This window comes from Hyla sarda, unplaced genomic scaffold, assembly GCF_029499605.1.
Source record: "Hyla sarda isolate aHylSar1 unplaced genomic scaffold, aHylSar1.hap1 scaffold_612, whole genome shotgun sequence".
NCBI lineage: Eukaryota > Metazoa > Chordata > Amphibia > Anura > Hylidae > Hyla > Hyla sarda.
This window is the reverse complement of record NW_026610627.1, coordinates 150,288-172,468: the sequence shown is the minus strand read 5'-3', so window position 1 is coordinate 172,468 and position 22,181 is coordinate 150,288. Positions and strand designations below refer to the sequence as shown.

The 22,181-nt window shown below is 46.3% G+C and overlaps 10 non-coding genes across 10 annotated transcripts; all 10 read right to left on the bottom strand.

Annotated features, from left to right (window-relative positions):
• Nucleotides 1-956: 956 nt before the first annotated feature.
• Nucleotides 957-1,147, bottom strand: LOC130341101 (U2 spliceosomal RNA). Its single transcript, XR_008881099.1, has one exon. It is a non-coding gene; the product is annotated as a U2 spliceosomal RNA (small nuclear RNA).
• A 2,093-nt stretch (nucleotides 1,148-3,240) lies between these two features.
• On the bottom strand, nucleotides 3,241-3,431 carry LOC130341124 (U2 spliceosomal RNA). The gene has a single exon (XR_008881119.1). It is a non-coding gene; the product is annotated as a U2 spliceosomal RNA (small nuclear RNA).
• Nucleotides 3,432-5,521: 2,090 nt separating this feature from the next.
• On the bottom strand, nucleotides 5,522-5,712 carry LOC130341123 (U2 spliceosomal RNA). Its single transcript, XR_008881118.1, has one exon. It is a non-coding gene; the product is annotated as a U2 spliceosomal RNA (small nuclear RNA).
• Nucleotides 5,713-7,802: 2,090 nt separating this feature from the next.
• LOC130341122 (U2 spliceosomal RNA) lies at nucleotides 7,803-7,993 on the bottom strand. The gene has a single exon (XR_008881117.1). It is a non-coding gene; the product is annotated as a U2 spliceosomal RNA (small nuclear RNA).
• A 2,089-nt stretch (nucleotides 7,994-10,082) lies between these two features.
• On the bottom strand, nucleotides 10,083-10,265 carry LOC130341144 (U2 spliceosomal RNA). Its single transcript, XR_008881137.1, has one exon. It is a non-coding gene; the product is annotated as a U2 spliceosomal RNA (small nuclear RNA).
• Nucleotides 10,266-12,356: 2,091 nt separating this feature from the next.
• On the bottom strand, nucleotides 12,357-12,547 carry LOC130341119 (U2 spliceosomal RNA). The gene has a single exon (XR_008881115.1). It is a non-coding gene; the product is annotated as a U2 spliceosomal RNA (small nuclear RNA).
• Nucleotides 12,548-14,635: 2,088 nt separating this feature from the next.
• On the bottom strand, nucleotides 14,636-14,826 carry LOC130341118 (U2 spliceosomal RNA). Its single transcript, XR_008881114.1, has one exon. It is a non-coding gene; the product is annotated as a U2 spliceosomal RNA (small nuclear RNA).
• A 2,091-nt stretch (nucleotides 14,827-16,917) lies between these two features.
• On the bottom strand, nucleotides 16,918-17,109 carry LOC130341143 (U2 spliceosomal RNA). Its single transcript, XR_008881136.1, has one exon. It is a non-coding gene; the product is annotated as a U2 spliceosomal RNA (small nuclear RNA).
• Nucleotides 17,110-19,204: 2,095 nt separating this feature from the next.
• Nucleotides 19,205-19,395, bottom strand: LOC130341117 (U2 spliceosomal RNA). The gene has a single exon (XR_008881113.1). It is a non-coding gene; the product is annotated as a U2 spliceosomal RNA (small nuclear RNA).
• A 2,089-nt stretch (nucleotides 19,396-21,484) lies between these two features.
• Nucleotides 21,485-21,675, bottom strand: LOC130341116 (U2 spliceosomal RNA). The gene has a single exon (XR_008881112.1). It is a non-coding gene; the product is annotated as a U2 spliceosomal RNA (small nuclear RNA).
• Nucleotides 21,676-22,181: the final 506 nt, after the last annotated feature.

Sequence of the window (22,181 nt, the reverse complement as noted above, 5' to 3'; positions counted from 1 at the left end):
TCTAAGGATTTATACTGATTTTTCCTGTCTGAATTTGTCGCACAGAAAGTTGCAGGCCAAATATGTGTGACATTTCTGCGACTTTAGCTTCTAGAGCATTTTTACAACATTATACATAGGTGCTGAATACATAAAAAGCGACTGTTCAGCGACAGACAAGTCGCATCGGCTGAAAGTAGGCCAGAATGTCAGTCCATGTTGGAGCAGGTTTAGATACAGTCTAAAGCATAGATCTCAAAGTCTGTGCACAGAATTTAGCAAGGGCCTCGCACCTTCTGATGCATCAGGTAGGTGCACAATAGCATAGCCTAACCCTCTGTACTTTGGTCTATATTGATGCGGGACATAGACAGCCAGCTGATGACCAATCCATTAGTGCAATGGATGGCTGGAAGCATTTGTCTTTGCCTTTGCAATACCACAGAAGCAATGCATGGTCAATGTACAGCAATGACACACCTGTGTGAACAGCCAGGAGACCCCCCCCCCCCCCATGTTATGTTACATAGTTACATAGTTAGTACGGTCGAAAAAAGACATATGTCCATCACGTTCAACCAGGGAATTAAGGGGTAGGGGTGTGGCGCGATATTGGGGAAGGGATGAGATTTTATATTTCTTCATAAGCATTAATCTTATTTTGTCAATTAGGAACATTCAGCACCCACCCGCTATCAAGGCAGCTGCCTATCATGTCATGCCCTACCTGCACAGGTGTGCTGGCTACTCAAATGATCCAATTAAGGAGGCCATTTAGTCAGCAGCAGCAGAAGTCCTGTGCCTGGACGCTCCAACAGGGGCCAGACACAAGCAGAAGCAGAAGCAGCAGAAGCAGCAGCAGCACCACCTTTTGTTTATTGGCTGCAGCAGCAGCAAGGCCCACAGGGCTGGCTAGCTGGCTAGCCAGCAAGCAGGTAGCAATGAAAGTAGGAATCTTTCTTTTTAACCCTGTAAGGGGGTGGTGCACTGTACCCGAAGATACTGCCATATCGGGTCAATGCATAGGGCGACGGAAGCAAGCTTCGAAATCGGCCCCCGTTCTCAAAAATCCATTTAATATATGGTCCCCAGATAGGGGACATATCAGATATTAAACTGATAAGAACAGATACTACACTTGATCTTAGCCAAAAGGCCGAGAAGCGATAACCGTGAAAGGGGCGGGCCCAACAAGGTCCCCTTCATGGGCACTATCACTGCTTGCTGTCAGGGAGGCTGCCAGACAATTTTCCATGCACACTCTGGGCTGGGGGGCAGTCAACCACCAGTACACACAGCAGAACCTAAACCCATACCATTATTGCTAAGCAGCAAGACAGGGGCCCATTGCACTCCCACGGGGCCTTTTTAAATGCAATCCATAACCCGGATTTGCCAGGAACCCTTCTTACTCCTCCTACTTGCATGTGACACTGGGCTTAGGATCTGCATAGGAAACACACACACAAGCACACACCTACCTTTGTTGCCTGCAGATGCCTCCTTGGCTGTCCCCAAACGGTATCAAACCAACACCCACGGGAAGCTGTAAGCATAGAGGACATGCCTGCACCCCATTGGACTTACCTGTGTGGGTTAAATCCGGGTTATTTGACAACCTATGGCGGTGATGGTTCTGCTCAGGCAGAGCAGTGCTGATGCTCCTCATAAAGCTGTCGCTGCTGTGAAGGTTCTAGGTGACATCACAAATCCCTTTGGTTACATACACAACAAAGCTGGGTTGTTGTTGTTTACACTCTGCAAGGCCTGTGGAAGTGAGTGACATCATAGCACTGTAGTTCTGAGGGTTCAAGATGGATGCAACAATCTCCTGTTGCTTCTATGAAGGCCGTAATAGACGACATCACCAAACAGCTCCATAGTCACATACACAGCAAAGGAGAGATGTTGTTTACACCTAGTGATGTCAGTGGTATTGAGTGACATCACAGCACAGTGCTAAGGCTCCTGGGCCTGGACACAGCAGCGGCTGCAATATCTCAACGGAGAATACGTTTATATCTATGTGTGTGTGTGCGCATATATATATATATATATATATATATATATATATATATATATATATATTTCTCCGCCGAAATCACTTTTAAACCCATTTCCACCTTTTTTTCCCTTCTCTTCCTCTTACTTTTTTTTCACGTTTTTTTACGTTTTTCTCCTTTTCGCCTCTTTTCTGGGCGTATTATTCTTCTTTTTCTTCTTTTTTTTCGTCTAATGCATACCCCATCAGTGCAGCAATGCTTATTCAATACCGCCAGCAGATGGAGACACTGGGGGATAATTTTCTAAGGATTTATACTGATTTTTCCTGTCTGAATTTGTCGCACAGAAAGTTGCAGGCCAAATATGTGTGACATTTCTGCGACTTTAGCTTCTAGAGCATTTTTACAACATTATACATAGGTGCTGAATACATAAAAAGCGACTGTTCAGCGACAGACAAGTCGCATCGGCTGAAAGTAGGCCAGAATGTCAGTCCATGTTGGAGCAGGTTTAGATACAGTCTAAAGCATAGATCTCAAAGTCTGTGCACAGAATTTAGCAAGGGCCTCGCACCTTCTGATGCATCAGGTAGGTGCACAATAGCATAGCCTAACCCTCTGTACTTTGGTCTATATTGATGCGGGACATAGACAGCCAGCTGATGACCAATCCATTAGTGCAATGGATGGCTGGAAGCATTTGTCTTTGCCTTTGCAATACCACAGAAGCAATGCATGGTCAATGTACAGCAATGACACACCTGTGTGAACAGCCAGGAGACCCCCCCCCCCCCCATGTTATGTTACATAGTTACATAGTTAGTACGGTCGAAAAAAGACATATGTCCATCACGTTCAACCAGGGAATTAAGGGGTAGGGGTGTGGCGCGATATTGGGGAAGGGATGAGATTTTATATTTCTTCATAAGCATTAATCTTATTTTGTCAATTAGGAACATTCAGCACCCACCCGCTATCAAGGCAGCTGCCTATCATGTCATGCCCTACCTGCACAGGTGTGCTGGCTACTCAAATGATCCAATTAAGGAGGCCATTTAGTCAGCAGCAGCAGAAGTCCTGTGCCTGGACGCTCCAACAGGGGCCAGACACAAGCAGAAGCAGAAGCAGCAGAAGCAGCAGCAGCACCACCTTTTGTTTATTGGCTGCAGCAGCAGCAAGGCCCACAGGGCTGGCTAGCTGGCTAGCCAGCAAGCAGGTAGCAATGAAAGTAGGAATCTTTCTTTTTAACCCTGTAAGGGGGTGGTGCACTGTACCCGAAGATACTGCCATATCGGGTCAATGCATAGGGCGACGGAAGCAAGCTTCGAAATCGGCCCCCGTTCTCAAAAATCCATTTAATATATGGTCCCCAGATAGGGGACGTATCAGATATTAAACTGATAAGAACAGATACTACACTTGATCTTAGCCAAAAGGCCGAGAAGCGATAACCGTGAAAGGGGCGGGCCCAACAAGGTCCCCTTCATGGGCACTATCACTGCTTGCTGTCAGGGAGGCTGCCAGACAATTTTCCATGCACACTCTGGGCTGGGGGGCAGTCAACCACCAGTACACACAGCAGAACCTAAACCCATACCATTATTGCTAAGCAGCAAGACAGGGGCCCATTGCACTCCCACGGGGCCTTTTTAAATGCAATCCATAACCCGGATTTGCCAGGAACCCTTCTTACTCCTCCTACTTGCATGTGACACTGGGCTTAGGATCTGCATAGGAAACACACACACAAGCACACACCTACCTTTGTTGCCTGCAGATGCCTCCTTGGCTGTCCCCAAACGGTATCAAACCAACACCCACGGGAAGCTGTAAGCATAGAGGACATGCCTGCACCCCATTGGACTTACCTGTGTGGGTTAAATCCGGGTTATTTGACAACCTATGGCGGTGATGGTTCTGCTCAGGCAGAGCAGTGCTGATGCTCCTCATAAAGCTGTCGCTGCTGTGAAGGTTCTAGGTGACATCACAAATCCCTTTGGTTACATACACAACAAAGCTGGGTTGTTGTTGTTTACACTCTGCAAGGCCTGTGGAAGTGAGTGACATCATAGCACTGTAGTTCTGAGGGTTCAAGATGGATGCAACAATCTCCTGTTGCTTCTATGAAGGCCGTAATAGACGACATCACCAAACAGCTCCATAGTCACATACACAGCAAAGGAGAGATGTTGTTTACACCTAGTGATGTCAGTGGTATTGAGTGACATCACAGCACAGTGCTAAGGCTCCTGGGCCTGGACACAGCAGCGGCTGCAATATCTCAACGGAGAATACGTTTATATCTATGTGTGTGTGTGCGCATATATATATATATATATATATATATATATATATATATATATATATTCTCCGCCGAAATCACTTTTAAACCCATTTCCACCTTTTTTTCCCTTCTCTTCCTCTTACTTTTTTTTCACGTTTTTTTACGTTTTTCTCCTTTTCGCCTCTTTTCTGGGCGTATTATTCTTCTTTTTCTTCTTTTTTTTCGTCTAATGCATACCCCATCAGTGCAGCAATGCTTATTCAATACCGCCAGCAGATGGAGACACTGGGGGATAATTTTCTAAGGATTTATACTGATTTTTCCTGTCTGAATTTGTCGCACAGAAAGTTGCAGGCCAAATATGTGTGACATTTCTGCGACTTTAGCTTCTAGAGCATTTTTACAACATTATACATAGGTGCTGAATACATAAAAAGCGACTGTTCAGCGACAGACAAGTCGCATCGGCTGAAAGTAGGCCAGAATGTCAGTCCATGTTGGAGCAGGTTTAGATACAGTCTAAAGCATAGATCTCAAAGTCTGTGCACAGAATTTAGCAAGGGCCTCGCACCTTCTGATGCATCAGGTAGGTGCACAATAGCATAGCCTAACCCTCTGTACTTTGGTCTATATTGATGCGGGACATAGACAGCCAGCTGATGACCAATCCATTAGTGCAATGGATGGCTGGAAGCATTTGTCTTTGCCTTTGCAATACCACAGAAGCAATGCATGGTCAATGTACAGCAATGACACACCTGTGTGAACAGCCAGGAGACCCCCCCCCCCCCCATGTTATGTTACATAGTTACATAGTTAGTACGGTCGAAAAAAGACATATGTCCATCACGTTCAACCAGGGAATTAAGGGGTAGGGGTGTGGCGCGATATTGGGGAAGGGATGAGATTTTATATTTCTTCATAAGCATTAATCTTATTTTGTCAATTAGGAACATTCAGCACCCACCCGCTATCAAGGCAGCTGCCTATCATGTCATGCCCTACCTGCACAGGTGTGCTGGCTACTCAAATGATCCAATTAAGGAGGCCATTTAGTCAGCAGCAGCAGAAGTCCTGTGCCTGGACGCTCCAACAGGGGCCAGACACAAGCAGAAGCAGAAGCAGCAGAAGCAGCAGCAGCACCACCTTTTGTTTATTGGCTGCAGCAGCAGCAAGGCCCACAGGGCTGGCTAGCTGGCTAGCCAGCAAGCAGGTAGCAATGAAAGTAGGAATCTTTCTTTTTAACCCTGTAAGGGGGTGGTGCACTGTACCCGAAGATACTGCCATATCGGGTCAATGCATAGGGCGACGGAAGCAAGCTTCGAAATCGGCCCCCGTTCTCAAAAATCCATTTAATATATGGTCCCCAGATAGGGGACGTATCAGATATTAAACTGATAAGAACAGATACTACACTTGATCTTAGCCAAAAGGCCGAGAAGCGATAACCGTGAAAGGGGCGGGCCCAACAAGGTCCCCTTCATGGGCACTATCACTGCTTGCTGTCAGGGAGGCTGCCAGACAATTTTCCATGCACACTCTGGGCTGGGGGGCAGTCAACCACCAGTACACACAGCAGAACCTAAACCCATACCATTATTGCTAAGCAGCAAGACAGGGGCCCATTGCACTCCCACGGGGCCTTTTTAAATGCAATCCATAACCCGGATTTGCCAGGAACCCTTCTTACTCCTCCTACTTGCATGTGACACTGGGCTTAGGATCTGCATAGGAAACACACACACAAGCACACACCTACCTTTGTTGCCTGCAGATGCCTCCTTGGCTGTCCCCAAACGGTATCAAACCAACACCCACGGGAAGCTGTAAGCATAGAGGACATGCCTGCACCCCATTGGACTTACCTGTGTGGGTTAAATCCGGGTTATTTGACAACCTATGGCGGTGATGGTTCTGCTCAGGCAGAGCAGTGCTGATGCTCCTCATAAAGCTGTCGCTGCTGTGAAGGTTCTAGGTGACATCACAAATCCCTTTGGTTACATACACAACAAAGCTGGGTTGTTGTTGTTTACACTCTGCAAGGCCTGTGGAAGTGAGTGACATCATAGCACTGTAGTTCTGAGGGTTCAAGATGGATGCAACAATCTCCTGTTGCTTCTATGAAGGCCGTAATAGACGACATCACCAAACAGCTCCATAGTCACATACACAGCAAAGGAGAGATGTTGTTTACACCTAGTGATGTCAGTGGTATTGAGTGACATCACAGCACAGTGCTAAGGCTCCTGGGCCTGGACACAGCAGCGGCTGCAATATCTCAACGGAGAATACGTTTATATCTATGTGTGTGTGTGCGCATATATATATATATATATATATATATATATATATATATATATATTTCTCCGCCGAAATCACTTTTAAACCCATTTCCACCTTTTTTTCCCTTCTCTTCCTCTTACTTTTTTTTCACGTTTTTTTACGTTTTTCTCCTTTTCGCCTCTTTTCTGGGCGTATTATTCTTCTTTTTCTTCTTTTTTTTCGTCTAATGCATACCCCATCAGTGCAGCAATGCTTATTCAATACCGCCAGCAGATGGAGACACTGGGGGATAATTTTCTAAGGATTTATACTGATTTTTCCTGTCTGAATTTGTCGCACAGAAAGTTGCAGGCCAAATATGTGTGACATTTCTGCGACTTTAGCTTCTAGAGCATTTTTACAACATTATACATAGGTGCTGAATACATAAAAAGCGACTGTTCAGCGACAGACAAGTCGCATCGGCTGAAAGTAGGCCAGAATGTCAGTCCATGTTGGAGCAGGTTTAGATACAGTCTAAAGCATAGATCTCAAAGTCTGTGCACAGAATTTAGCAAGGGCCTCGCACCTTCTGATGCATCAGGTAGGTGCACAATAGCATAGCCTAACCCTCTGTACTTTGGTCTATATTGATGCGGGACATAGACAGCCAGCTGATGACCAATCCATTAGTGCAATGGATGGCTGGAAGCATTTGTCTTTGCCTTTGCAATACCACAGAAGCAATGCATGGTCAATGTACAGCAATGACACACCTGTGTGAACAGCCAGGAGACCCCCCCCCCCCCCCATGTTATGTTACATAGTTACATAGTTAGTACGGTCGAAAAAAGACATATGTCCATCACGTTCAACCAGGGAATTAAGGGGTAGGGGTGTGGCGCGATATTGGGGAAGGGATGAGATTTTATATTTCTTCATAAGCATTAATCTTATTTTGTCAATTAGGAACATTCAGCACCCACCCGCTATCAAGGCAGCTGCCTATCATGTCATGCCCTACCTGCACAGGTGTGCTGGCTACTCAAATGATCCAATTAAGGAGGCCATTTAGTCAGCAGCAGCAGAAGTCCTGTGCCTGGACGCTCCAACAGGGGCCAGACACAAGCAGAAGCAGAAGCAGCAGAAGCAGCAGCAGCACCACCTTTTGTTTATTGGCTGCAGCAGCAGCAAGGCCCACAGGGCTGGCTAGCTGGCTAGCCAGCAAGCAGGTAGCAATGAAAGTAGGAATCTTTCTTTTTAACCCTGTAAGAGGGTGGTGCACTGTACCCGAAGATACTGCCATATCGGGTCAATGCATAGGGCGACGGAAGCAAGCTTCGAAATCGGCCCCCGTTCTCAAAAATCCATTTAATATATGGTCCCCAGATAGGGGACGTATCAGATATTAAACTGATAAGAACAGATACTACACTTGATCTTAGCCAAAAGGCCGAGAAGCGATAACCGTGAAAGGGGCGGGCCCAACAAGGTCCCCTTCATGGGCACTATCACTGCTTGCTGTCAGGGAGGCTGCCAGACAATTTTCCATGCACACTCTGGGCTGGGGGGCAGTCAACCACCAGTACACACAGCAGAACCTAAACCCATACCATTATTGCTAAGCAGCAAGACAGGGGCCCATTGCACTCCCACGGGGCCTTTTTAAATGCAATCCATAACCCGGATTTGCCAGGAACCCTTCTTACTCCTCCTACTTGCATGTGACACTGGGCTTAGGATCTGCATAGGAAACACACACACAAGCACACACCTACCTTTGTTGCCTGCAGATGCCTCCTTGGCTGTCCCCAAACGGTATCAAACCAACACCCACGGGAAGCTGTAAGCATAGAGGACATGCCTGCACCCCATTGGACTTACCTGTGTGGGTTAAATCCGGGTTATTTGACAACCTATGGCGGTGATGGTTCTGCTCAGGCAGAGCAGTGCTGATGCTCCTCATAAAGCTGTCGCTGCTGTGAAGGTTCTAGGTGACATCACAAATCCCTTTGGTTACATACACAACAAAGCTGGGTTGTTGTTGTTTACACTCTGCAAGGCCTGTGGAAGTGAGTGACATCATAGCACTGTAGTTCTGAGGGTTCAAGATGGATGCAACAATCTCCTGTTGCTTCTATGAAGGCCGTAATAGACGACATCACCAAACAGCTCCATAGTCACATACACAGCAAAGGAGAGATGTTGTTTACACCTAGTGATGTCAGTGGTATTGAGTGACATCACAGCACAGTGCTAAGGCTCCTGGGCCTGGACACAGCAGCGGCTGCAATATCTCAACGGAGAATACGTTTATATCTATGTGTGTGTGTGCGCATATATATATATATATATATATATATATATATATATATATATATATTCTCCGCCGAAATCACTTTTAAACCCATTTCCACCTTTTTTTCCCTTCTCTTCCTCTTACTTTTTTTTCACGTTTTTTTACGTTTTTCTCCTTTTCGCCTCTTTTCTGGGCGTATTATTCTTCTTTTTCTTCTTTTTTTTCGTCTAATGCATACCCCATCAGTGCAGCAATGCTTATTCAATACCGCCAGCAGATGGAGACACTGGGGGATAATTTTCTAAGGATTTATACTGATTTTTCCTGTCTGAATTTGTCGCACAGAAAGTTGCAGGCCAAATATGTGTGACATTTCTGCGACTTTAGCTTCTAGAGCATTTTTACAACATTATACATAGGTGCTGAATACATAAAAAGCGACTGTTCAGCGACAGACAAGTCGCATCGGCTGAAAGTAGGCCAGAATGTCAGTCCATGTTGGAGCAGGTTTAGATACAGTCTAAAGCATAGATCTCAAAGTCTGTGCACAGAATTTAGCAAGGGCCTCGCACCTTCTGATGCATCAGGTAGGTGCACAATAGCATAGCCTAACCCTCTGTACTTTGGTCTATATTGATGCGGGACATAGACAGCCAGCTGATGACCAATCCATTAGTGCAATGGATGGCTGGAAGCATTTGTCTTTGCCTTTGCAATACCACAGAAGCAATGCATGGTCAATGTACAGCAATGACACACCTGTGTGAACAGCCAGGAGACCCCCCCCCCCCCCATGTTATGTTACATAGTTACATAGTTAGTACGGTCGAAAAAAGACATATGTCCATCACGTTCAACCAGGGAATTAAGGGGTAGGGGTGTGGCGCGATATTGGGGAAGGGATGAGATTTTATATTTCTTCATAAGCATTAATCTTATTTTGTCAATTAGGAACATTCAGCACCCACCGCTATCAAGGCAGCTGCCTATCATGTCATGCCCTACCTGCACAGGTGTGCTGGCTACTCAAATGATCCAATTAAGGAGGCCATTTAGTCAGCAGCAGCAGAAGTCCTGTGCCTGGACGCTCCAACAGGGGCCAGACACAAGCAGAAGCAGAAGCAGCAGAAGCAGCAGCAGCACCACCTTTTGTTTATTGGCTGCAGCAGCAGCAAGGCCCACAGGGCTGGCTAGCTGGCTAGCCAGCAAGCAGGTAGCAATGAAAGTAGGAATCTTTCTTTTTAACCCTGTAAGGGGGTGGTGCACTGTACCCGAAGATACTGCCATATCGGGTCAATGCATAGGGCGACGGAAGCAAGCTTCGAAATCGGCCCCCGTTCTCAAAAATCCAAAATCCATTTAATATATGGTCCCCAGATAGGGGACGTATCAGATATTAAACTGACACTTGATCTTAGCCAAAAGGCCGAGAAGCGATAACCGTGAAAGGGGCGGGCCCAACAAGGTCCCCTTCATGGGCACTATCACTGCTTGCTGTCAGGGAGGCTGCCAGACAATTTTCCATGCACACTCTGGGCTGGGGGGCAGTCAACCACCAGTACACACAGCAGAACCTAAACCCATACCATTATTGCTAAGCAGCAAGACAGGGGCCCATTGCACTCCCACGGGGCCTTTTTAAATGCAATCCATAACCCGGATTTGCCAGGAACCCTTCTTACTCCTCCTACTTGCATGTGACACTGGGCTTAGGATCTGCATAGGAAACACACACACAAGCACACACCTACCTTTGTTGCCTGCAGATGCCTCCTTGGCTGTCCCCAAACGGTATCAAACCAACACCCACGGGAAGCTGTAAGCATAGAGGACATGCCTGCACCCCATTGGACTTACCTGTGTGGGTTAAATCCGGGTTATTTGACAACCTATGGCGGTGATGGTTCTGCTCAGGCAGAGCAGTGCTGATGCTCCTCATAAAGCTGTCGCTGCTGTGAAGGTTCTAGGTGACATCACAAATCCCTTTGGTTACATACACAACAAAGCTGGGTTGTTGTTGTTTACACTCTGCAAGGCCTGTGGAAGTGAGTGACATCATAGCACTGTAGTTCTGAGGGTTCAAGATGGATGCAACAATCTCCTGTTGCTTCTATGAAGGCCGTAATAGACGACATCACCAAACAGCTCCATAGTCACATACACAGCAAAGGAGAGATGTTGTTTACACCTAGTGATGTCAGTGGTATTGAGTGACATCACAGCACAGTGCTAAGGCTCCTGGGCCTGGACACAGCAGCGGCTGCAATATCTCAACGGAGAATACGTTTATATCTATGTGTGTGTGTGCGCATATATATATATATATATATATATATATATATATATATATATATATTTCTCCGCCGAAATCACTTTTAAACCCATTTCCACCTTTTTTTCCCTTCTCTTCCTCTTACTTTTTTTTCACGTTTTTTTACGTTTTTCTCCTTTTCGCCTCTTTTCTGGGCGTATTATTCTTCTTTTTCTTCTTTTTTTTCGTCTAATGCATACCCCATCAGTGCAGCAATGCTTATTCAATACCGCCAGCAGATGGAGACACTGGGGGATAATTTTCTAAGGATTTATACTGATTTTTCCTGTCTGAATTTGTCGCACAGAAAGTTGCAGGCCAAATATGTGTGACATTTCTGCGACTTTAGCTTCTAGAGCATTTTTACAACATTATACATAGGTGCTGAATACATAAAAAGCGACTGTTCAGCGACAGACAAGTCGCATCGGCTGAAAGTAGGCCAGAATGTCAGTCCATGTTGGAGCAGGTTTAGATACAGTCTAAAGCATAGATCTCAAAGTCTGTGCACAGAATTTAGCAAGGGCCTCGCACCTTCTGATGCATCAGGTAGGTGCACAATAGCATAGCCTAACCCTCTGTACTTTGGTCTATATTGATGCGGGACATAGACAGCCAGCTGATGACCAATCCATTAGTGCAATGGATGGCTGGAAGCATTTGTCTTTGCCTTTGCAATACCACAGAAGCAATGCATGGTCAATGTACAGCAATGACACACCTGTGTGAACAGCCAGGAGACCCCCCCCCCCCCCATGTTATGTTACATAGTTACATAGTTAGTACGGTCGAAAAAAGACATATGTCCATCACGTTCAACCAGGGAATTAAGGGGTAGGGGTGTGGCGCGATATTGGGGAAGGGATGAGATTTTATATTTCTTCATAAGCATTAATCTTATTTTGTCAATTAGGAACATTCAGCACCCACCCGCTATCAAGGCAGCTGCCTATCATGTCATGCCCTACCTGCACAGGTGTGCTGGCTACTCAAATGATCCAATTAAGGAGGCCATTTAGTCAGCAGCAGCAGAAGTCCTGTGCCTGGACGCTCCAACAGGGGCCAGACACAAGCAGAAGCAGAAGCAGCAGAAGCAGCAGCAGCACCACCTTTTGTTTATTGGCTGCAGCAGCAGCAAGGCCCACAGGGCTGGCTAGCTGGCTAGCCAGCAAGCAGGTAGCAATGAAAGTAGGAATCTTTCTTTTTAACCCTGTAAGGGGGTGGTGCACTGTACCCGAAGATACTGCCATATCGGGTCAATGCATAGGGCGACGGAAGCAAGCTTCGAAATCGGCCCCCGTTCTCAAAAATCCATTTAATATATGGTCCCCAGATAGGGGACGTATCAGATATTAAACTGATAAGAACAGATACTACACTTGATCTTAGCCAAAAGGCCGAGAAGCGATAACCGTGAAAGGGGCGGGCCCAACAAGGTCCCCTTCATGGGCACTATCACTGCTTGCTGTCAGGGAGGCTGCCAGACAATTTTCCATGCACACTCTGGGCTGGGGGGCAGTCAACCACCAGTACACACAGCAGAACCTAAACCCATACCATTATTGCTAAGCAGCAAGACAGGGGCCCATTGCACTCCCACGGGGCCTTTTTAAATGCAATCCATAACCCGGATTTGCCAGGAACCCTTCTTACTCCTCCTACTTGCATGTGACACTGGGCTTAGGATCTGCATAGGAAACACACACACAAGCACACACCTACCTTTGTTGCCTGCAGATGCCTCCTTGGCTGTCCCCAAACGGTATCAAACCAACACCCACGGGAAGCTGTAAGCATAGAGGACATGCCTGCACCCCATTGGACTTACCTGTGTGGGTTAAATCCGGGTTATTTGACAACCTATGGCGGTGATGGTTCTGCTCAGGCAGAGCAGTGCTGATGCTCCTCATAAAGCTGTCGCTGCTGTGAAGGTTCTAGGTGACATCACAAATCCCTTTGGTTACATACACAACAAAGCTGGGTTGTTGTTGTTTACACTCTGCAAGGCCTGTGGAAGTGAGTGACATCATAGCACTGTAGTTCTGAGGGTTCAAGATGGATGCAACAATCTCCTGTTGCTTCTATGAAGGCCGTAATAGACGACATCACCAAACAGCTCCATAGTCACATACACAGCAAAGGAGAGATGTTGTTTACACCTAGTGATGTCAGTGGTATTTGACATCACAGCACAGTGCTAAGGCTCCTGGGCCTGGACACAGCAGCGGCTGCAATATCTCAACGGAGAATACGTTTATATCTATGTGTGTGTGTGCGCATATATATATATATATATATATATATATATATATATATATATATATTTCTCCGCCGAAATCACTTTTAAACCCATTTCCACCTTTTTTTCCCTTCTCTTCCTCTTACTTTTTTTTCACGTTTTTTTACGTTTTTCTCCTTTTCGCCTCTTTTCTGGGCGTATTATTCTTCTTTTTCTTCTTTTTTTTCGTCTAATGCATACCCCATCAGTGCAGCAATGCTTATTCAATACCGCCAGCAGATGGAGACACTGGGGGATAATTTTCTAAGGATTTATACTGATTTTTCCTGTCTGAATTTGTCGCACAGAAAGTTGCAGGCCAAATATGTGTGACATTTCTGCGACTTTAGCTTCTAGAGCATTTTTACAACATTATACATAGGTGCTGAATACATAAAAAGCGACTGTTCAGCGACAGACAAGTCGCATCGGCTGAAAGTAGGCCAGAATGTCAGTCCATGTTGGAGCAGGTTTAGATACAGTCTAAAGCATAGATCTCAAAGTCTGTGCACAGAATTTAGCAAGGGCCTCGCACCTTCTGATGCATCAGGTAGGTGCACAATAGCATAGCCTAACCCTCTGTACTTTGGTCTATATTGATGCGGGACATAGACAGCCAGCTGATGACCAATCCATTAGTGCAATGGATGGCTGGAAGCATTTGTCTTTGCCTTTGCAATACCACAGAAGCAATGCATGGTCAATGTACAGCAATGACACACCTGTGTGAACAGCCAGGAGACCCCCCCCCCCCCCATGTTATGTTACATAGTTACATAGTTAGTACGGTCGAAAAAAGACATATGTCCATCACGTTCAACCAGGGAATTAAGGGGTAGGGGTGTGGCGCGATATTGGGGAAGGGATGAGATTTTATATTTCTTCATAAGCATTAATCTTATTTTGTCAATTAGGAACATTCAGCACCCACCCGCTATCAAGGCAGCTGCCTATCATGTCATGCCCTACCTGCACAGGTGTGCTGGCTACTCAAATGATCCAATTAAGGAGGCCATTTAGTCAGCAGCAGCAGAAGTCCTGTGCCTGGACGCTCCAACAGGGGCCAGACACAAGCAGAAGCAGAAGCAGCAGAAGCAGCAGCAGCACCACCTTTTGTTTATTGGCTGCAGCAGCAGCAAGGCCCACAGGGCTGGCTAGCTGGCTAGCCAGCAAGCAGGTAGCAATGAAAGTAGGAATCTTTCTTTTTAACCCTGTAAGGGGGTGGTGCACTGTACCCGAAGATACTGCCATATCGGGTCAATGCATAGGGCGACGGAAGCAAGCTTCGAAATCGGCCCCCGTTCTCAAAAATCCATTTAATATATGGTCCCCAGATAGGGGACGTATCAGATATTAAACTGATAAGAACAGATACTACACTTGATCTTAGCCAAAAGGCCGAGAAGCGATAACCGTGAAAGGGGCGGGCCCAACAAGGTCCCCTTCATGGGCACTATCACTGCTTGCTGTCAGGGAGGCTGCCAGACAATTTTCCATGCACACTCTGGGCTGGGGGGCAGTCAACCACCAGTACACACAGCAGAACCTAAACCCATACCATTATTGCTAAGCAGCAAGACAGGGGCCCATTGCACTCCCACGGGGCCTTTTTAAATGCAATCCATAACCCGGATTTGCCAGGAACCCTTCTTACTCCTCCTACTTGCATGTGACACTGGGCTTAGGATCTGCATAGGAAACACACACACAAGCACACACCTACCTTTGTTGCCTGCAGATGCCTCCTTGGCTGTCCCCAAACGGTATCAAACCAACACCCACGGGAAGCTGTAAGCATAGAGGACATGCCTGCACCCCATTGGACTTACCTGTGTGGGTTAAATCCGGGTTATTTGACAACCTATGGCGGTGATGGTTCTGCTCAGGCAGAGCAGTGCTGATGCTCCTCATAAAGCTGTCGCTGCTGTGAAGGTTCTAGGTGACATCACAAATCCCTTTGGTTACATACACAACAAAGCTGGGTTGTTGTTGTTTACACTCTGCAAGGCCTGTGGAAGTGAGTGACATCATAGCACTGTAGTTCTGAGGGTTCAAGATGGATGCAACAATCTCCTGTTGCTTCTATGAAGGCCGTAATAGACGACATCACCAAACAGCTCCATAGTCACATACACAGCAAAGGAGAGATGTTGTTTACACCTAGTGATGTCAGTGGTATTGAGTGACATCACAGCACAGTGCTAAGGCTCCTGGGCCTGGACACAGCAGCGGCTGCAATATCTCAACGGAGAATACGTTTATATCTATGTGTGTGTGTGCGCATATATATATATATATATATATATATATATATATATATATATATATTTCTCCGCCGAAATCACTTTTAAACCCATTTCCACCTTTTTTTCCCTTCTCTTCCTCTTACTTTTTTTTCACGTTTTTTTACGTTTTTCTCCTTTTCGCCTCTTTTCTGGGCGTATTATTCTTCTTTTTCTTCTTTTTTTTCGTCTAATGCATACCCCATCAGTGCAGCAATGCTTATTCAATACCGCCAGCAGATGGAGACACTGGGGGATAATTTTCTAAGGATTTATACTGATTTTTCCTGTCTGAATTTGTCGCACAGAAAGTTGCAGGCCAAATATGTGTGACATTTCTGCGACTTTAGCTTCTAGAGCATTTTTACAACATTATACATAGGTGCTGAATACATAAAAAGCGACTGTTCAGCGACAGACAAGTCGCATCGGCTGAAAGTAGGCCAGAATGTCAGTCCATGTTGGAGCAGGTTTAGATACAGTCTAAAGCATAGATCTCAAAGTCTGTGCACAGAATTTAGCAAGGGCCTCGCACCTTCTGATGCATCAGGTAGGTGCACAATAGCATAGCCTAACCCTCTGTACTTTGGTCTATATTGATGCGGGACATAGACAGCCAGCTGATGACCAATCCATTAGTGCAATGGATGGCTGGAAGCATTTGTCTTTGCCTTTGCAATACCACAGAAGCAATGCATGGTCAATGTACAGCAATGACACACCTGTGTGAACAGCCAGGAGACCCCCCCCCCCCCCATGTTATGTTACATAGTTACATAGTTAGTACGGTCGAAAAAAGACATATGTCCATCACGTTCAACCAGGGAATTAAGGGGTAGGGGTGTGGCGCGATATTGGGGAAGGGATGAGATTTTATATTTCTTCATAAGCATTAATCTTATTTTGTCAATTAGGAACATTCAGCACCCACCCGCTATCAAGGCAGCTGCCTATCATGTCATGCCCTACCTGCACAGGTGTGCTGGCTACTCAAATGATCCAATTAAGGAGGCCATTTAGTCAGCAGCAGCAGAAGTCCTGTGCCTGGACGCTCCAACAGGGGCCAGACACAAGCAGAAGCAGAAGCAGCAGAAGCAGCAGCAGCACCACCTTTTGTTTATTGGCTGCAGCAGCAGCAAGGCCCACAGGGCTGGCTAGCTGGCTAGCCAGCAAGCAGGTAGCAATGAAAGTAGGAATCTTTCTTTTTAACCCTGTAAGGGGGTGGTGCACTGTACCCGAAGATACTGCCATATCGGGTCAATGCATAGGGCGACGGAAGCAAGCTTCGAAATCGGCCCCCGTTCTCAAAAATCCATTTAATATATGGTCCCCAGATAGGGGACGTATCAGATATTAAACTGATAAGAACAGATAACTACACTTGATCTTAGCCAAAAGGCCGAGAAGCGATAACCGTGAAAGGGGCGGGCCCAACAAGGTCCCCTTCATGGGCACTATCACTGCTTGCTGTCAGGGAGGCTGCCAGACAATTTTCCATGCACACTCTGGGCTGGGGGGCAGTCAACCACCAGTACACACAGCAGAACCTAAACCCATACCATTATTGCTAAGCAGCAAGACAGGGGCCCATTGCACTCCCACGGGGCCTTTTTAAATGCAATCCATAACCCGGATTTGCCAGGAACCCTTCTTACTCCTCCTACTTGCATGTGACACTGGGCTTAGGATCTGCATAGGAAACACACACACAAGCACACACCTACCTTTGTTGCCTGCAGATGCCTCCTTGGCTGTCCCCAAACGGTATCAAACCAACACCCACGGGAAGCTGTAAGCATAGAGGACATGCCTGCACCCCATTGGACTTACCTGTGTGGGTTAAATCCGGGTTATTTGACAACCTATGGCGGTGATGGTTCTGCTCAGGCAGAGCAGTGCTGATGCTCCTCATAAAGCTGTCGCTGCTGTGAAGGTTCTAGGTGACATCACAAATCCCTTTGGTTACATACACAACAAAGCTGGGTTGTTGTTGTTTACACTCTGCAAGGCCTGTGGAAGTGAGTGACATCATAGCACTGTAGTTCTGAGGGTTCAAGATGGATGCAACAATCTCCTGTTGCTTCTATGAAGGCCGTAATAGACGACATCACCAAACAGCTCCATAGTCACATACACAGCAAAGGAGAGATGTTGTTTACACCTAGTGATGTCAGTGGTATTGAGTGACATCACAGCACAGTGCTAAGGCTCCTGGGCCTGGACACAGCAGCGGCTGCAATATCTCAACGGAGAATACGTTTATATCTATGTGTGTGTGTGCGCATATATATATATATATATATATATATATATATATATATATATATATATATATTCTCCGCCGAAATCACTTTTAAACCCATTTCCACCTTTTTTTCCCTTCTCTTCCTCTTACTTTTTTTTCACGTTTTTTTACGTTTTTCTCCTTTTCGCCTCTTTTCTGGGCGTATTATTCTTCTTTTTCTTCTTTTTTTTCGTCTAATGCATACCCCATCAGTGCAGCAATGCTTATTCAATACCGCCAGCAGATGGAGACACTGGGGGATAATTTTCTAAGGATTTATACTGATTTTTCCTGTCTGAATTTGTCGCACAGAAAGTTGCAGGCCAAATATGTGTGACATTTCTGCGACTTTAGCTTCTAGAGCATTTTTACAACATTATACATAGGTGCTGAATACATAAAAAGCGACTGTTCAGCGACAGACAAGTCGCATCGGCTGAAAGTAGGCCAGAATGTCAGTCCATGTTGGAGCAGGTTTAGATACAGTCTAAAGCATAGATCTCAAAGTCTGTGCACAGAATTTAGCAAGGGCCTCGCACCTTCTGATGCATCAGGTAGGTGCACAATAGCATAGCCTAACCCTCTGTACTTTGGTCTATATTGATGCGGGACATAGACAGCCAGCTGATGACCAATCCATTAGTGCAATGGATGGCTGGAAGCATTTGTCTTTGCCTTTGCAATACCACAGAAGCAATGCATGGTCAATGTACAGCAATGACACACCTGTGTGAACAGCCAGGAGACCCCCCCCCCCCCATGTTATGTTACATAGTTACATAGTTAGTACGGTCGAAAAAAGACATATGTCCATCACGTTCAACCAGGGAATTAAGGGGTAGGGGTGTGGCGCGATATTGGGGAAGGGATGAGATTTTATATTTCTTCATAAGCATTAATCTTATTTTGTCAATTAGGAACATTCAGCACCCACCCGCTATCAAGGCAGCTGCCTATCATGTCATGCCCTACCTGCACAGGTGTGCTGGCTACTCAAATGATCCAATTAAGGAGGCCATTTAGTCAGCAGCAGCAGAAGTCCTGTGCCTGGACGCTCCAACAGGGGCCAGACACAAGCAGAAGCAGAAGCAGCAGAAGCAGCAGCAGCACCACCTTTTGTTTATTGGCTGCAGCAGCAGCAAGGCCCACAGGGCTGGCTAGCTGGCTAGCCAGCAAGCAGGTAGCAATGAAAGTAGGAATCTTTCTTTTTAACCCTGTAAGGGGGTGGTGCACTGTACCCGAAGATACTGCCATATCGGGTCAATGCATAGGGCGACGGAAGCAAGCTTCGAAATCGGCCCCCGTTCTCAAAAATCCATTTAATATATGGTCCCCAGATAGGGGACGTATCAGATATTAAACTGATAAGAACAGATACTACACTTGATCTTAGCCAAAAGGCCGAGAAGCGATAACCGTGAAAGGGGCGGGCCCAACAAGGTCCCCTTCATGGGCACTATCACTGCTTGCTGTCAGGGAGGCTGCCAGACAATTTTCCATGCACACTCTGGGCTGGGGGGCAGTCAACCACCAGTACACACAGCAGAACCTAAACCCATACCATTATTGCTAAGCAGCAAGACAGGGGCCCATTGCACTCCCACGGGGCCTTTTTAAATGCAATCCATAACCCGGATTTGCCAGGAACCCTTCTTACTCCTCCTACTTGCATGTGACACTGGGCTTAGGATCTGCATAGGAAACACACACACAAGCACACACCTACCTTTGTTGCCTGCAGATGCCTCCTTGGCTGTCCCCAAACGGTATCAAACCAACACCCACGGGAAGCTGTAAGCATAGAGGACATGCCTGCACCCCATTGGACTTACCTGTGTGGGTTAAATCCGGGTTATTTGACAACCTATGGCGGTGATGGTTCTGCTCAGGCAGAGCAGTGCTGATGCTCCTCATAAAGCTGTCGCTGCTGTGAAGGTTCTAGGTGACATCACAAATCCCTTTGGTTACATACACAACAAAGCTGGGTTGTTGTTGTTTACACTCTGCAAGGCCTGTGGAAGTGAGTGACATCATAGCACTGTAGTTCTGAGGGTTCAAGATGGATGCAACAATCTCCTGTTGCTTCTATGAAGGCCGTAATAGACGACATCACCAAACAGCTCCATAGTCACATACACAGCAAAGGAGAGATGTTGTTTACACCTAGTGATGTCAGTGGTATTGAGTGACATCACAGCACAGTGCTAAGGCTCCTGGGCCTGGACACAGCAGCGGCTGCAATATCTCAACGGAGAATACGTTTATATCTATGTGTGTGTGTGCGCATATATATATATATATATATATATATATATATATATATATATATATTTCTCCGCCGAAATCACTTTTAAACCCATTTCCACCTTTTTTTCCCTTCTCTTCCTCTTACTTTTTTTTCACGTTTTTTTACGTTTTTCTCCTTTTCGCCTCTTTTCTGGGCGTATTATTCTTCTTTTTCTTCTTTTTTTTCGTCTAATGCATACCCCATCAGTGCAGCAATGCTTATTCAATACCGCCAGCAGATGGAGACACTGGGGGATAATTTTCTAAGGATTTATACTGATTTTTCCTGTCTGAATTTGTCGCACAGAAAGTTGCAGGCCAAATATGTGTGACATTTCTGCGACTTTAGCTTCTAGAGCATTTTTACAACATTATACATAGGTGCTGAATACATAAAAAGCGACTGTTCAGCGACAGACAAGTCGCATCGGCTGAAAGTAGGCCAGAATGTCAGTCCATGTTGGAGCAGGTTTAGATACAGTCTAAAGCATAGATCTCAAAGTCTGTGCACAGAATTTAGCAAGGGCCTCGCACCTTCTGATGCATCAGGTAGGTGCACAATAGCATAGCCTAACCCTCTGTACTTTGGTCTATATTGATGCGGGACATAGACAGCCAGCTGATGACCAATCCATTAGTGCAATGGATGGCTGGAAGCATTTGTCTTTGCCTTTGCAATACCACAGAAGCAATGCATGGTCAATGTACAGCAATGACACACCTGTGTGAACAGCCAGGAGACCCCCCCCCCCCATGTTATGTTACATAGTTACATAGTTAGTACGGTCGAAAAAAGACATATGTCCATCACGTTCAACCAGGGAATTAAGGGGTAGGGGTGTGGCGCGATATTGGGGAAGGGATGAGATTTTATATTTCTTCATAAGCATTAATCTTATTTTGTCAATTAGGAACATTCAGCACCCACCCGCTATCAAGGCAGCTGCCTATCATGTCATGCCCTACCTGCACAGGTGTGCTGGCTACTCAAATGATCCAATTAAGGAGGCCATTTAGTCAGCAGCAGCAGAAGTCCTGTGCCTGGACGCTCCAACAGGGGCCAGACACAAGCAGAAGCAGAAGCAGCAGAAGCAGCAGCAGCACCACCTTTTGTTTATTGGCTGCAGCAGCAGCAAGGCCCACAGGGCTGGCTAGCTGGCTAGCCAGCAAGCAGGTAGCAATGAAAGTAGGAATCTTTCTTTTTAACCCTGTAAGGGGGTGGTGCACTGTACCCGAAGATACTGCCATATCGGGTCAATGCATAGGGCGACGGAAGCAAGCTTCGAAATCGGCCCCCGTTCTCAAAAATCCATTTAATATATGGTCCCCAGATAGGGGACGTATCAGATATTAAACTGATAAGAACAGATACTACACTTGATCTTAGCCAAAAGGCCGAGAAGCGATAACCGTGAAAGGGGCGGGCCCAACAAGGTCCCCTTCATGGGCACTATCACTGCTTGCTGTCAGGGAGGCTGCCAGACAATTTTCCATGCACACTCTGGGCTGGGGGGCAGTCAACCACCAGTACACACAGCAGAACCTAAACCCATACCATTATTGCTAAGCAGCAAGACAGGGGCCCATTGCACTCCCACGGGGCCTTTTTAAATGCAATCCATAACCCGGATTTGCCAGGAACCCTTCTTACTCCTCCTACTTGCATGTGACACTGGGCTTAGGATCTGCATAGGAAACACACACACAAGCACACACCTACCTTTGTTGCCTGCAGATGCCTCCTTGGCTGTCCCCAAACGGTATCAAACCAACACCCACGGGAAGCTGTAAGCATAGAGGACATGCCTGCACCCCATTGGACTTACCTGTGTGGGTTAAATCCGGGTTATTTGACAACCTATGGCGGTGATGGTTCTGCTCAGGCAGAGCAGTGCTGATGCTCCTCATAAAGC